Source organism: Schistocerca americana, chromosome 3, assembly GCF_021461395.2.
Source record: "Schistocerca americana isolate TAMUIC-IGC-003095 chromosome 3, iqSchAmer2.1, whole genome shotgun sequence".
Classification (NCBI taxonomy): domain Eukaryota; kingdom Metazoa; phylum Arthropoda; class Insecta; order Orthoptera; family Acrididae; genus Schistocerca; species Schistocerca americana.
This window is the reverse complement of record NC_060121.1, coordinates 484,394,217-484,409,200: the sequence shown is the minus strand read 5'-3', so window position 1 is coordinate 484,409,200 and position 14,984 is coordinate 484,394,217.

Below are 14,984 nucleotides of genomic sequence, written 5' to 3'. Positions count from 1 at the left end.
ATATCACAAAATATTTTCCTTCCTCTTAAACACTTCATGTGATACCTACGACACCCAATGAATTACGACAAATAATTAAGCATAAGGTACATGTACCAAATCAGGCCCATCTAACGTTTAGGAATTTCGTATTGCGTATGTGTAAGTGGTTAAATTCCAAGATTGTACATGCAACATCCAACACCTATATTCAGTTCATTTTAAAGAAAATGTTTAACTTTTGCAAATGCACCTTGTTAAGGGGACTTTGTTCCTAATATGGCCTGTAACCACATCTTGTTCTTATTAACATTCTGGGGCACGTAAATGGCAGGAAAATGGTTTGAATACACTGCTAGAGTTGCAATGTCATTTTATTTCAGAAGTAAATGGAATGAGACGGTACATAGACGTTTATAATTACTTGTTTTTCCAAATTCTTCATACAGAATTATTGGTCCTTACTGCCTATTAACTCTTCAGACTATTGAATTTACGTAGCAATCAAAACTGTTCTGACAGCAGTAAGTTTCCTTATCGTAATAGGAATAATATTTCGAATCATTACATTTTCAAAGAACACATGAATCATTTGTGAAACTGGTTTGGATTATTTAAATCATTTTGTACATGTGGGGCACAGGAAGTTTCGCACAACGTCTTTGGGTGTCATCCCTGCACAAACTCCATGCAAATATTTCATACATAATTAGCAACATCTCATCTCGAATATCCATACACAGCACATGTGACAAAACCAGTCAACCTCTGGCAACACTTTCTTAGAGGCAGAGCTGCTGCTTGCTTCAGTGGGGTCTTTATTTTTGCATTTTTTATTCCCATTATTCTTTACTGACAGTGAAATATTTTTGCGGCTTGCATCTTCCTTAGACCCACTGCTGTCGTAGGTACCATTCTTCTTTTGATTCTGTGAGAACATTGCCTTATACATGACTTGCACCTTGTAATTTAATGTCTTCTTCCATAGTGTTTTTGTTTCTTCATCTGTGGTCGACCGGTTCTAGGCGCTTCAGTCCAGAACTACGCGGCTGCTACAGTCGCAGATTCGAATCCTGCCTCGGGCATGGATGTGTGTAATGTCCTTAGGTTAGTTAGGTTTAAGTAGTTCTAAGTCTAGCTGACTGATGACCTCAGATGTTCAGTCCCATAGTGCTTAGAACTATTTTTCTTCAGCTTTGGGATTTACCAAATTTCCTTGAAAAAACGATCGAGATTTTCAGCTGTGTCACTATCTTCAAGACTGAGGTCACTTGGTATCCTTTACTGATTAAGCCTTGCTTTCTGACGAACTAGAATCGTGGGTCTGTCCTCTCTTCCTTTGGGAAGCCATTGGGACTGATAGAGTCTGTGGCATTTTCCCTATTTCATGAGCAGTTTTCATGTCCTCTTCTGGGCCAGGACGCTCTGATAGAAGAGAGGGAGCAATTTCAGTGCCTGGAATAGCCTCTGGGTCAAAAGGTTAAACCCCTGTTGCACAGAACCCATACATGACATTTACTGGGATTGCTACTTTTCGCCACATCTTGCTGAAGATCTTCCCAACGACCTATTAATTGCTCTGTTTTCTTTCCTTTCATATGTAGACCAGTACAGCTGAACTTTGTCATCCAAGTAAGACTCAAACAGCTGGAATATTGATTTATCGATTTGTTGCAGCTCACGCGTTGTGTGGCTGGGCAAGCAGTAAAGTCTGATGTTGTGCTCTTCAGCAATGTCGCAAAATTTCAGGGTCAAAATGTGACGATGCTGCATCAAATACCTAAATAATATGTTTTGCAGGCTGGCATTTGGCAAAATTATGTATCCATTTGATGAATGTCACGGTATTCTTTGACCCTTGTTCTTTCATTTCTACTGCTGGCTCAGGTGGCAAATAGTCTTCCCATTCTGGCTTGTGTCGCTTTCCTTTGAAAAGTATCATAGGAGGAATAACCTGTCCAATTGCATTCCCACATGAGACAATGGTAACATTTTCCACATGGTCTGGGGATATGAAATTCCAAGTGTCTCACCTTTCTTCGCTAAAACTTCAGGATACTTGTGGAGAGAGTGGCGAATCCCTTTTCGTCCATATTGTAGGTAAGGTGGGGTTTGTCACATACCTCCAATTCGGTCAACACCGTTTTGTTTCTGAAAAAGATCATTTACAATAATATTGTTTAGCTTTCCAGCTCTTCCTGGATTCCAGTGTCGTGCCTTCCTTCTTGCAATGTCTGGATGTCTTCGTACGAAGAGCTTGAGCCAGTCTCTTCATCAGATTAAAAGGATTCTGCACACTATTCTCTTCACAAAATATACATATTTTCTGAGCACTTTTCCTGTACTTGGATACCCAACTTTAGCGAGTAGAAGCATTCTTTGGCAAGGTTCTCTTTCCTGACCTTCGTCCAAAACAATTTTTCATCCCAAAAATTTCGTTGTCAGTCCAGAACTTACGTGGCTGCGTAACGTGCGTCGAGAGATCCTGTATGCTTTCGAAGCGGCTCTGACAGGCATCTACATCCCATGTTGCTCTTTTTGTTCTGTGGCTCCATCTAAAAACAAACATTTCCAATCAGCCTGACGTTTCGGAATTAGGACTGTAAAACTGATTATATATTTCTTTAAAGTACCGTACATTAATTACAGCTACAAAAATTATTGATCTAAATGCGGAATTTCTTGTCACAAAGATTACCAAGAAGGAATTTGAGAAGTTTTCTTTTGTCATTGCTTCCAACGACCGAATAATAGCCGGCCGCGGTGGTCTAGCGGTTCTGGCGCTGCAGTCCGGAACCGCGGGACTGCTACGGTCGCAGGTTCGAATCCTGCCTCGGGCATGGGTGTGTGTGATGTCCTTAGGTTAGTTAGGTTTAAGTAGTTGTAAGTTCTAGGGGACTTACGACCTAAGATGTTGAGTCCCATAGTGTTCAGAGCCATTTGAACCATTTTTGAACCAAATAATAGCTCAGTGGAAATGTATAAAATAATTTAGTTTTAATGTAGAGATAGCAATTAGGTCATACGTGAGGTTTCTCAGTATACACTAAAATTAAATATGCATTCTCGATATTTACAGCTCTATTACGACAGGGTGCCTAATAAAGCGCACCTGGGCTGTGATGGGAGCGCCACGGATGGGCCTTATTGGGAACAACCGGTATAAAACGCGTGTGCGTTTATTGTTAAAAAAGTAACTTATTATTAGGAAGATAATGCCACTATCTTAATACAGCACACTTTTCTGTTCATAAATACATATTTACTAGTAAAAATGCTTCATAACCGAAACGATTGCATTAGATAAAACGTACCGTGAAAATAAGAAGCAGCCCTCCTTCTTTGAACGCCGTAGCAGAACTGAAAGTAAAATGGCCTGCATGAGAGCACGTGCGGAAATAGTTGTTCCCTTGACCACTATATGTCAAAAGCTATGACTACCGAAGACATTTAGCGCTGTTTTCAAACTTTCTATCGTAGAGAATGAGAGTGGGCCTTACTAGGAACCAGGCGTTATTTGGTACATGTACCTTAGATGTTGTAATTAACTAGGTATGTAAACCTTTTCCTTTCAAAATAAATCAAAAAACACACAAATCAACTCTTAAGATCAGTGGGTAAAAAAATACAATACTTAACTTTTGATTTAGTCGTGGTCATGAAATGTTGTGCACCGTGCTGTCATTCAGGATCACATGCCTTACGGCAAAGATTTTCCACGATGTACAAAACGTAAACTGGGTGCAACCAACTTAAACAAATTACATACTAGGACTATACGTCGATATGTATGCGGCTCGCAAATCTTAAAACGGGCGAGGGGGTAGATGCGGTACTACTGAACACACTCTTGTCTACCACACACGGTGTGGTAGACAAGAGGCTAATCTCAACAATAGTTGCAAGGCAACCTCAGCAGAGGCAGCAAGAAAGTATCTGAGGCTTTTAACTCATGGAAACGCCACACCAAACCATAGAATGACGTCCCAAGCTAAATTATGAAAATACTATCGGGGATTTCGCCACGACAAGAAGGGCCGTAAAATACATAAGAAGTGAACTGCAATTAATTCGATTCATAAGCGTCCACAGTCAATCTCTCCATTACTACAAACACTTAACAGTACCTCCAAAGTTCGTCCGTGGATTACATAAGAGTGTCAAATTACTCGTTATAACTGTAGATAACAGAGTTTAACACGCTGAGGTCCGACTTAAGTTTTATAATAAGACAAGCAATGATCTGGTCCCTCACTTGATCCACCTTCGATCCAAAACAGTCATTTACTTTAAAGCAGCTAAGTAAATGACAATGCCGATATCGACGCTCTCTTCCCAAGCAGCGCTCTAACTGTAGACTGCAATACCGAAGCAAAGCTTATACCGATCACAAGTCTGATATATGCGCCACCAACGTGCCTCTTTTAGAATTCTTACGTTCACCTCATACACCAAACTTGCCGTAATTCTTCGTCGGAATCCAAGGACAGAACCAAAAACTTACTTCTCAGCCCGTGAATGACCACACGATGAACGCCAACGGCACAGCACCGGTCCTCCACACTGGGATCTTGGAGCCCAGGGCGTTCCGTCCCCAACCGGCTGCTTCCGCGGGACCAAACGACCAAGCGGCCTTGTCCTGCGACACCGACATCGCTCCCCACGCCCAGTCCACAGCTAACTCCCCGCAACCCCTTTCTTCCTCGTTCTGTCGTCTCGGGGCGCGCGAAAAGCCAGCTCTCCAAAGATATGCGGCGACCAGAGACTCCAGTTCGATCTCGATACTGAAATCGTGTCGAGTACTGGTAAGGCGGGTGGTTTCAAAAACAAAACAAAATTAAATTAAACAGCAAGCCGTACCGGCTCACCAAGTGCTTCCTATTTCATCATAAATAATTAACTACTAACTGCCCAGAAATTAGAATAACGGCGTGACATAGAGGTAAATACTTCGACAGTTAACAAGGGACCTGGCCCGGCTTCTCACGGGTGGGTTTAAGTATCTATCGCCAGACATCTTGTGTGGCACACCGTATTTTGCTTGCAGGCCACTGCAAAGAGTAATGAATACATTTCAGAGAGCAACGTTAAGTGATTCAGCATCATCACATTCTTATAATTTAGGTATGTAACTAGCGTACGGCAGGAAAGTTGCCTACAGGAGTGAATATAACGTGTTTCATGTTGCACAATTGGTGTTTGGAGTGACATCTCATTGCAAGGATGGCGATCCAAACAATATGTTTACGTCCGGGGTACCTATTGTATGCGAACCATAGGTATATGGGCGTGTGAATGATACATTGTGTAAGGGAGACTGGTTGAAGTGACAAAAATAAGAGAAAAAATAAGATAAACCACACATGCTTGTTACAGCACTCGTCTATTGAAGCTTTGTAAACACTGTGCTGCGTTTTTTTTTTTTTAGAGTCACTGCCGCAATTCTTTGTTGCGGACTGTATAGCAGACTTTCTCCCAACACATCTAGGTTTGATTCAAGCGAGATTGAAAGCTGCAAGCTGAGTCATATGCTGTGATATTGAAAGAACGTACCGCATGTAAAGAAGCAAAGATGCTGAAGTAGTTTTTCAGATAATCTTTTTTCTACTCGTCGCGTAAAAAATGAAACGTCACACACTTTTCATTCGTATGTTGTTTTGCTTTGCAAATGTTCTCAGGCGATTAAAAGGAAATTACTGGTTAAAATATTTCGTTATTTAAAATCGTAAGTCTCACATCACAGCTTGATGATGAGCTGGTTGCCTTTTCCTTGTCGGTCATATTTATAACGATACTTCAAAGTTGAGATAGTCTCTGTCCGTTGTTTGACAAATCTGCAGTGAATTGAAAGTGCGAATTGCGACTGCTAATCCGAGGGAACCAGAAATGGGTAATCAAACTGTTGTCATATTTAGAAATGCATATCTCTGCCTGACTGAGATGTGAAACCTAGGTTAAACGCCGGGTGTAAAAACATGACCTGATGCAAACCTCAGTCCCGCCAGACATATCCATTAGATTTTCAGTCCTGATTCGTTAATTATCCTTACCGAGCTCCGTACTCTGCACCACTTACAGCTTCTATATATTAGCTGTCGGAGCACCCCACGGAATCTTCCACACATCGAGTCGTCGACTGATGGGGGTAAGACATCTCCCTGTTCCTGGAGCGACGTATCCTTCACACTCTCTCTCATGACACGGCAGACCCAGCTGGGACTCAATCCCACAACCTTTCAGGTGCCAGCCACACACTGTGCCGCTAGACCATAACGCCAGATGCAAATTAAGTCCTGCTCGCTGCGTTCTTGAATTACTGCTGTTCTTTCAAATTATGGCGGCTGTTGACAAAGTGGCAGTGGCATCGTCTCCAAAGCTTAACTTTAATTCATCAGAATTCAGATAATATGTATGAGTTGTTGTTGTTGTGGTCTCCAGTCCAAAGACTGGTTTGATGCAGCTCTTCATGCTACTACATCCTGTGCAAGTCTCTTCATCTCCAAGTAACTACTGCAACCAACATCCTTCTGAATCTGCTTATCGTATTCATCTCTTGGTCTCCCTCTACGATTTTTACTCTCCCCCCTTCCCTCTAGGACTAAATTGGTGATCCCTTGATGGCACAAAACATCTGCTACGAATCGATCCCTTCTTCTAGTCAAATTGTGCTACAATTTCCTCTTATCCCCAATTATGTTCAGTATCTCCTCATTACTTATGTGATCTAACCACCTAGTCTTCAGCATTCTTCTGCAGCATTACTTTTCAAAAGTATCTGTTCCCTTCTTGTCTGAACTGTTAATCGTCCATGTTTCACATTCGTATATGGCTACGCTCCATACAAATAATTTCAGAAAAGTCTTCCTTCCCCTTAAACCTATGCTCGATGTTAAAAAATTTCTCTTCTTTAGAAACATTTTCCTTCCCATCACCAGTCTACATTTTTTATCCTCTCTAATTCGACCATCATCAGTTATTTTGCTGCCCAAATAGAAATACTCCTGTGCTACTTCAAGTGTCTCATTTCCTAATGTAATACCCTTAGCATCACCTCACTTAATTCGACTACATTCCATCATCATCGTTTTGCTGTTGTAGACCTTCCTTTCAAAACACTGTCCATTCCGTTCAGCTGTTCTTCCAAGTCCTTAGCTGTGTTTGACAGAATTACAATGTCATGGGAAAACCTCGAGGTTTTTACTTCTTCTCCCTGGACTTTAATTCCTACTCCAAATATTTCTTTGGTTTCCGTTATTGCTTTTCAATGTACAGATTGAATAACATCGGAGATAGGCTACATCCCTGTCTCACTCCCTTCTCAACTGTTGCTTCCCTTTCTTGCCGCTCGGCTCTTCTAATACTTTCTGGTTTCTGTACAAATTGTAAATATCCTTTCGCTCACTGGATTTTGCTCCTGCCACCTTCAGAAACTGAAAGAGAGTATTCCAGTCAACATTGTCAAAAGCTCTCTCCAAGTATCCAAATGCTATTAACGTAGGCTTGCCTTTCCCTAACCTTGCTTCTAAGATAAGTCGTGGCGTCAGTATTGCATCGCGTGTTCCTACACTTCTACTGAATCCAAAATGACCTTCCCCGATTTCGGCTTCTACCAGCTTTTACATTCGTACGTAAAGAAGTCGTGTTAGTACTTTGCAAACCGTGACTTAATAAACTGATAGTTCGTATAAAATAGCCATCAGTTATATAGAAAACCCTTCCTCGTGAATCATTGTATCCGTTAGTCAATCGGATCGACATCCCTACAGCAATTTCTGAGATCAGCCTGCATATACAGATAGACGCAATCAAATGACTTCTAGAGAAAATGTGGGAAGAGACGAGTTAAATTTGATGAATTTTCAGATGTATGGAAAACTCGAAAATCTCATAACTGTTATGACGGTATACATGAAAGCAATGTTTCTAATGATCTGTTACTGACAAACATGCATTTCGTATGCTGAGGCCAAACTAAAATTATGAAAACTTTGTAGATGTGTTTGGTTTTCAAGATATATACTAACTAAATATTTTAAAAAACATTGATGCTCGATAAACTCATTAATGGAAAGAAAATCCAACACTGAATCGACTGAAAAAGTCAAAAGTTAATTTACGCTGATCTGTCGGAACCATGTAAATTGCATTTTTCACTGATACGAAATAAATAACAGAAATAACATGATAATCCAAAAATACGTGCTGTAGTACAGGAATGTGACACTGAAGATGATAGAATATAGGTGTAGCCAAGAAAGAATGCAACTGTTACAAACAACAAGTTAATGTGAATTCACAGTTATCTTTACAAAAACTTATCAAGTTTTGCAGCTGTGATGTCAGTAACATCCAACTTGGTGTGCCATCTGTTGGTCGAAGTTTGTACTTAGTTCTAAGAACACTGTGTCTCATTCTATCAATGAATTACCCACCCATGAACGTAGAAATGAATCACAGCTATGTCCTATGTATATGAACTCATTGGCTGTATGTGATTCGGGACCTTCAAAATATTTCAAAATTCACAGAACGAAACTAGAGTTTCAAGTATTTCGACTGTTTCCTTTCCCACTGTCCGAGGATACACATCATCTTGCTGTCGACATGGAGCGCTCGTGGAAGAGCAAGTTGTGAACATATTCTGCCGTTCTTGACAAAGAGTATGTAACACGCAGATGGTGCAGGAACAAGTAGTATAGACTGAGTTTGACGAACTTCAGGAATCACGTTCTACCTTCACTTGTATGAGTGCACTTTGTGGCAAATTGCTGCCGGCCGGAGTGGCCGTGCGGTTCTAGGAGTTACAGTCTGGAACCGAGCGACCGCTACGGTCGCAGGTTCGATCCTTCCTCAGGCATGGATGTGTGTGATGTCCTTCGGTTACTTAGGTTTAATTAGTTCTAAGTTCTAGGGGACTGATGACCTCAGAAGTTAAGTCGCATAGTGCTCAGAGCCATTTGAACCATTTGTGGCAAATTCCACAAACATCCGTGGACTCTTCGTTACCAGTGCTAGCCACGTCGGAATCAGTGGCTGTTCAATGGCATGTGTAATTTTTTTTCTATTTTGCATTACCCTTTACAATATATGTAGAAATATCGAATTAACGGCATACTAGGCGGTATTATGTTTTAAGAGGTTGGTATGGAAAATTAACTATTGGATCCCAGACTGCACTTTTAGTTGTCATATTTCTATCGCATCTGTGTTTCGAAGTGCATTATTCCACATCGCGCTAGATTGAAGGAGAGATTCCCACTGCCTCTGGCACTTGTGCACACTGGTGCAATGCTCGCGGTGCCACAGGGTGTTGTTGTTGTGGTCTTCAGTCCAAAGACTTCATACAACTCTATCTTGTACAACCCTCTTCATCTCGGAGTAACTACTGCAACCCACATCCTTCTGAGTCTGCTAACTGTATTCATCTCTTGGTCTACCTCTACGATTTTTACTGTTTTCCATGAAATCTTTTGAGAAAGGTTGCTTGATGCGCACCTAGATTCCGTCATCACAGACTGGCCGAAGATGAAAAACTCTTGTCTGCCTCCTTTCCGAACAAACGAATCAACTTACCCAAAGCTTTGGACGAAAACTTGTCACTGCACATCGGCCACCGTATCCTATATGGACTATAGCCAATAACCATTCTACCTGAACTCTCGCTGGTGCTCTTACCAACATTTTAGCACTCTCATCACACATGGTCTCGTGGAAACTCAGGTTCAGTCCTTCACCATGGCAACTGAACTGTTGTAGCTTGGATACTTAAGCCACATTTACTGTCTGAATTATAGTAAAAGTCTCGCTTCTAATTTCTTCTATATGTATAAAATTAGATTGTCAACATATTTTACTAAGACCAGTGTAAGAGAGACTGTGGTACCTTGAGGATAGTACACCTAGGATGTTTCCAAGCTGGCGTTTCAGTCTAGTGACCTATTTTAGAATGTCACGAAGTAATGCGCACTAGATACCGACATAAGACAGTTCTGAAACTTTCTACTGTTGTTGGTGTTGTGAGGCAGTTGCCATAGAAGGCAGTTTTCTGTGATTTAAGCCCATTCCCTATAGCTCGTTTCCTGCATTAGAAGTTGACGTGTGGCCGAGAATTTCTTCGAAGAAGAAAACGTATTACCGTTACCTTACGTGGGCTGCGTGAAAATAGGCAAACCCTTCAGCATAACTTCACACTTGATGGAAGGCTCCATTGTGTAAACATATTTAAGTGCTCACTGTGCGCTCAGGACTGAAAAGTGTGACGTGACACTTAGGCGGGCATACTAGAGACTTTGCAACACATCTGTGGAAAAATTTCACCAGATTTTCACTGGGTTTTAATTTTGCGACCGTTCTGAGGTTGAAAAAAGAAGAACTCTAGTAATTTGATTTATGAATGTGTCAGAATGGATAACATCGACTGCTAGATTTTTTAGTCAGCTAATGGCACAAATTTCTTTTCTTCCCGAAGTTATAACGACCTTCTCGTTAGTTATGCAATTTACCCATCTAACCTTCGTCATTTTTCTGTAGCACCACATTTCAAAAGCTTCTCCTCGCTTCTTGTACGAACTGCTTATCCGCAAAGGTTTATTTCAATAGAAGGCTACATTTCAGACAAATATCTGGAGAAAAAACTTTCTAAAATGAACATGTGTATTTGAGTTAAACTAATTCCTCTTATCCACAAGTTCTGTCCTTGCATTAGCCAGTCTGCATTTAATAGCCTCCCTACACTGACTGTCATCAGTTATTTTGCTGCCGAAAGAGCAAACTTCGTCTACTTCGTTTAGTGGCTCATTTCCTATTCTGATTTTCTCTGCATCGTCTGACGTAATTCACCCATATTCCATTACCTTTCTTTGCATTTGTTGACTCTCATTTTATATTCTCCTTTCAAGACACTGTGAATTCCACTCAACCGTTTCTAGTCCTTTGCTGTGTCAGACAGAATTGCAATAGTAAAGGCAAAAATTCAGAAGTTTTATTTCTGCTCCTGGAAGCATTATTCCTTCTCTATTTTTTTTTCATTGTCTTTACTACTTGCTCTGTGTCAGACTGAACAACATCGGAAATATGTTACACCCTAGTCTCACTTCCTTCCCACCTATTACTCCCCATTCGTGTCCTTACTCTTACAAATGCAGTCTGGTTTCTGTTGAAGATGGGTACAAACTTCCGCTCCCTGTATTTCGGCTCTGCTGCCTATGTCAAAAGCTTTCCTTGAATCTACAAATGCTATAAATGTAGGTTTGTCTTTCTTCAACCTGTCTTCTAAGAGAAGTCACTGGGTCAGTATTGCCTCGTATTTTCCAAAATTCTCCGGATCCTAAAATTATCTTTCCAAGATTGGGCTGTGCCGATTCTTCCATTCCTCTGTAAATTATTTGAATCAGTATTTTTAACCCATGACATATTAAACTGACAGTTCAGTAATCTTGAAACCGGTCATCCTTTGCTTTTTTTTCTGGAATTGGGGCTGGATCAAGGATATACTTTTTGAATGAAGCGGTTGCGCTAATGTCAGATTAACCGGAATAACTGTAATAGAAAAGTAATATTTTAGCCCATCACTAAAAAAATAAAATTCTGATTCTCACAGCAGGGTCCGGAACCAGGAAGGACAACGGGGCAGCCAGGGGTAGAGATGAGCAACTGCAAGCAGGGCAGGTGGCTGGTAGCAGGTAGCAGCAGACCGGCCCAGGGGAAATCAGGGCCCGCTGCCTTCGCAGCAGTGCCGTCTGCTGCAAGCAACGGTCCCGGCTCGTTGGTCACTTAATGCCTCCCCATTTTGCTGCCACTCAAACGTGTTGTGCCCCCAACTGATGTCTAGCTTGGGAGGAATTATTTACGACTGATGGGTATGTATTTACCTTGTAGCATGCCACTTCCAAATTTATGTTTTGCAAGACTCCTTCGGCTTTTTTTTCGCATCAGCCGTAGTCAGCATCGAATCGAGAATACAGAAAATTGAGTAACATCTACTGTTATCTAATTATTTACTTATTTTGAATTGCACAAGTGGGACGACTAGAAGTGACAGCCTCTTCAGATGGCATCCAAATACAGCAATAAAGGTAAAGGGTATGACACCTGGTTGAATACGCCGCTGTTACACCAGACAGGCAGCTCGAGAGAATAACCAAAATTCAGAAATGAGAGAACTTTCAGTGCATAAGCAGCACTTTCTGAAATTATTTAGAGAACGGGGGAGAAGTGTTGTTCTTTGCTTCTTTAGTGAAACTAGGTGTAGTCTTTTACCGATTGTCCAGAACTGACGCATGTTCACAAAGAAGTGTTTTACTGGAATTATGGTAATGTCAGCGGGTAATAGATTTTTGGCTACATTGACGTGGTAGGGTCCGAGTTATTATTTTTTAAATAACTTTGGGATGAGAATAATCACACTGGAACATGAATCAGATGTAAATTTTCTTTGGTACAGGGAAAGCAGGTGCTTCGAATAGAGAATATTTGTTGTGGCATCCTTGTAGGGAATCGTCGACACAAAGGGTGTAAGTAAAGTGCAATAAATTATATTTTAACTCAGAAGGTAATGGCACAGGTTTAAGCAATATTTCCAGTAAATTATACATTGTACTTGAAAGAAAATTCCGTGTTACTGTTTCAGTTAAGAAATGCCCACGTATCAATGTTGAGAAAAATGAAAGGATAAAAATAAAAAAAATTACCGCAGCTTGAATAGCCGAAACCCGTCTCGCGTGTTGCAGCATTTGAGAGCAGATTTATTTATGTGTGAAATGGTCATCGGAGGTGGCGGGTATCCGATGAGAGTTATGTACACTGTACCATTTGTGGACAGGTCTATTAAACAGTTTACTGAGACTCATATTGGAGATAGAGGCGCGCAAAGCTTAACGGCGCAAAAAAAAAAAAAAAAAAAAAAAAAAAAAAGTTCAAATATGTGTGAAATCTTATGGGACTTAACTGCTAAGGTCATCAGTCCCTAAGCTTACACACTACTTAACCTAAATTATCCTAAGGACAAACACACACACCCATGCCCGAGGGAGCACTCGAACCTCCGCCGGGACCAGCCGCACAGACCGGGACTACAGCGCCCTAGACCGCTCGGCTAATTTAACGGCGCAGACGGAATTGAACAAAATGCAGATGTTTACCATGTGCAAATGTAAAGTTTCAGCGTGAAAATTGGGAAAATTGTTATGGAACGTAATCGAGTATTGGGGTGATGAGTTAAGCTTGTTCTACTTTGAGGTAATCACTCTCTTTGCGTAAATGGGTTACAACATTATCAAAAAGAACTTTTAATGAACCTTATTCCAATGAAACCATCCCACCGAAATGAAAGAAATCTGAGCTGTGAAAAGGCAACAATGGGGGGCAGTCGGTAGTACAAAATGCAAGCAGTAACCTAGATCTGTTGTAGACCTGGATATTAGTTACATGGTGCGATATTTGACGAGAGATCGTCACCAGATATGATACTGGCAGAGCATAAGGAAAGGCAGCAGACGCCTTATAGCTGTCAGTCATGAACGATGTACGAAAGTTTCTTAATCTAAGAAAAAAGAGGTGACGTGTGTCGTCTTGCATTGCGACATAGTGATCTGTCAGACAATGACGACACTCCCGAACCTCGTTAGCCCCAAGCCACTGAAAGTTACGGATCTCCCTTGTTTCGTCTGTTGATCGGAACGATGTCTCAATATGGAGGCTGCCACGGGCCGACTCGTGATATAAAAATATTACAGCCAGCAATAAAATCGACTGTCTGCCCCTTTCCAAGAGTTCTATGGATGTTTGATTACTATGATCAATAGTCAAGAAATTTGTTTCTGCATTAATGTAATGTTGAATTGACTGTGGTCAGCACACAGCAGTAAAACAGTTTATTTTTAAAAAACAACTCTGTTTTAGGTGGGTGCTTACTTGTCGGCAGAGCTACAAATAATTACAAGTTAGATTGTGTGAAACTGGAGTATTACCCCAAAACTCGTAGTAACTTACATGCCCCAAGTTCAGACCGATCGAATTTGAAACTAAGTTCTGTGTTAGTGAACCCAGAACTGCGTAGCTGAAATGTTGGTAAATCTGAAGAAGATTCACTCGACCATTCGATTCCAATTCTGCTGAGGAAAAGCTAATATCACGAGGATTCGACAGTAATTTTGTGATTAATCAAGGCATCCGCGACTGCTGCTATGCTCACGGCCACGGATTATAAATTGCTCCCAATTCTGTCTCTCTCCTGCCTTCGAAGAATTTGTTGATTGCAGAGGCCACAGTTTGAGAAAATGTTTGGGTCTTTACGATCCATATTCAGGATTCATACTATAACCAGATAACACATTGGCTTCATTGCCACAGAGAATGACAGGAAATCTTCCTTCTACCGCTTGGCACAGTGGTCTTTTCCATATCTCTCTAGACAACCTATTCAAAGGGTCAACTACCATCATAAACCTAAGGACTCTAACATATCACCACAATGAAGCAGACGGTTCGAATTTAGATGGAGATACGAGTATTGGTATTTGACTGGAAATGCTCACAACAGCATCCTAGAAATGCGCGTATTGTCACACTCTGCGGAGAGTGGTGCTTGGAGGAAAGAAAATCATTCCGACTAGATGTCTGAAAACCCTTTTGCGATTCTCAGTCTTTTTTCTTTCATCACCGGTCATATATATATATATATATATATATATATATATATATATATATATATATATATATATTCCGACTGAGGCGGTATAAATAAGATAATTATTAGGATGCCTCACGAAAGAAAGCTCGAAGCGATATCAGACCACAAACGTATAACATAATAGCCACAGGCACACACACAAATGGTTCAAATGGCTCTAAGCACTTGGGACATAACATCTATCAGTCCCCTAGACTTAGAACTACTTAAACCTAACTAACCTAATGACACTACACATATCCATGCCCGAGGCAGGATTCGAACCTGCGACCGTAGCAGCAGCGTGGTTCCGGACTGAAGTGCCTAGAACCACTCG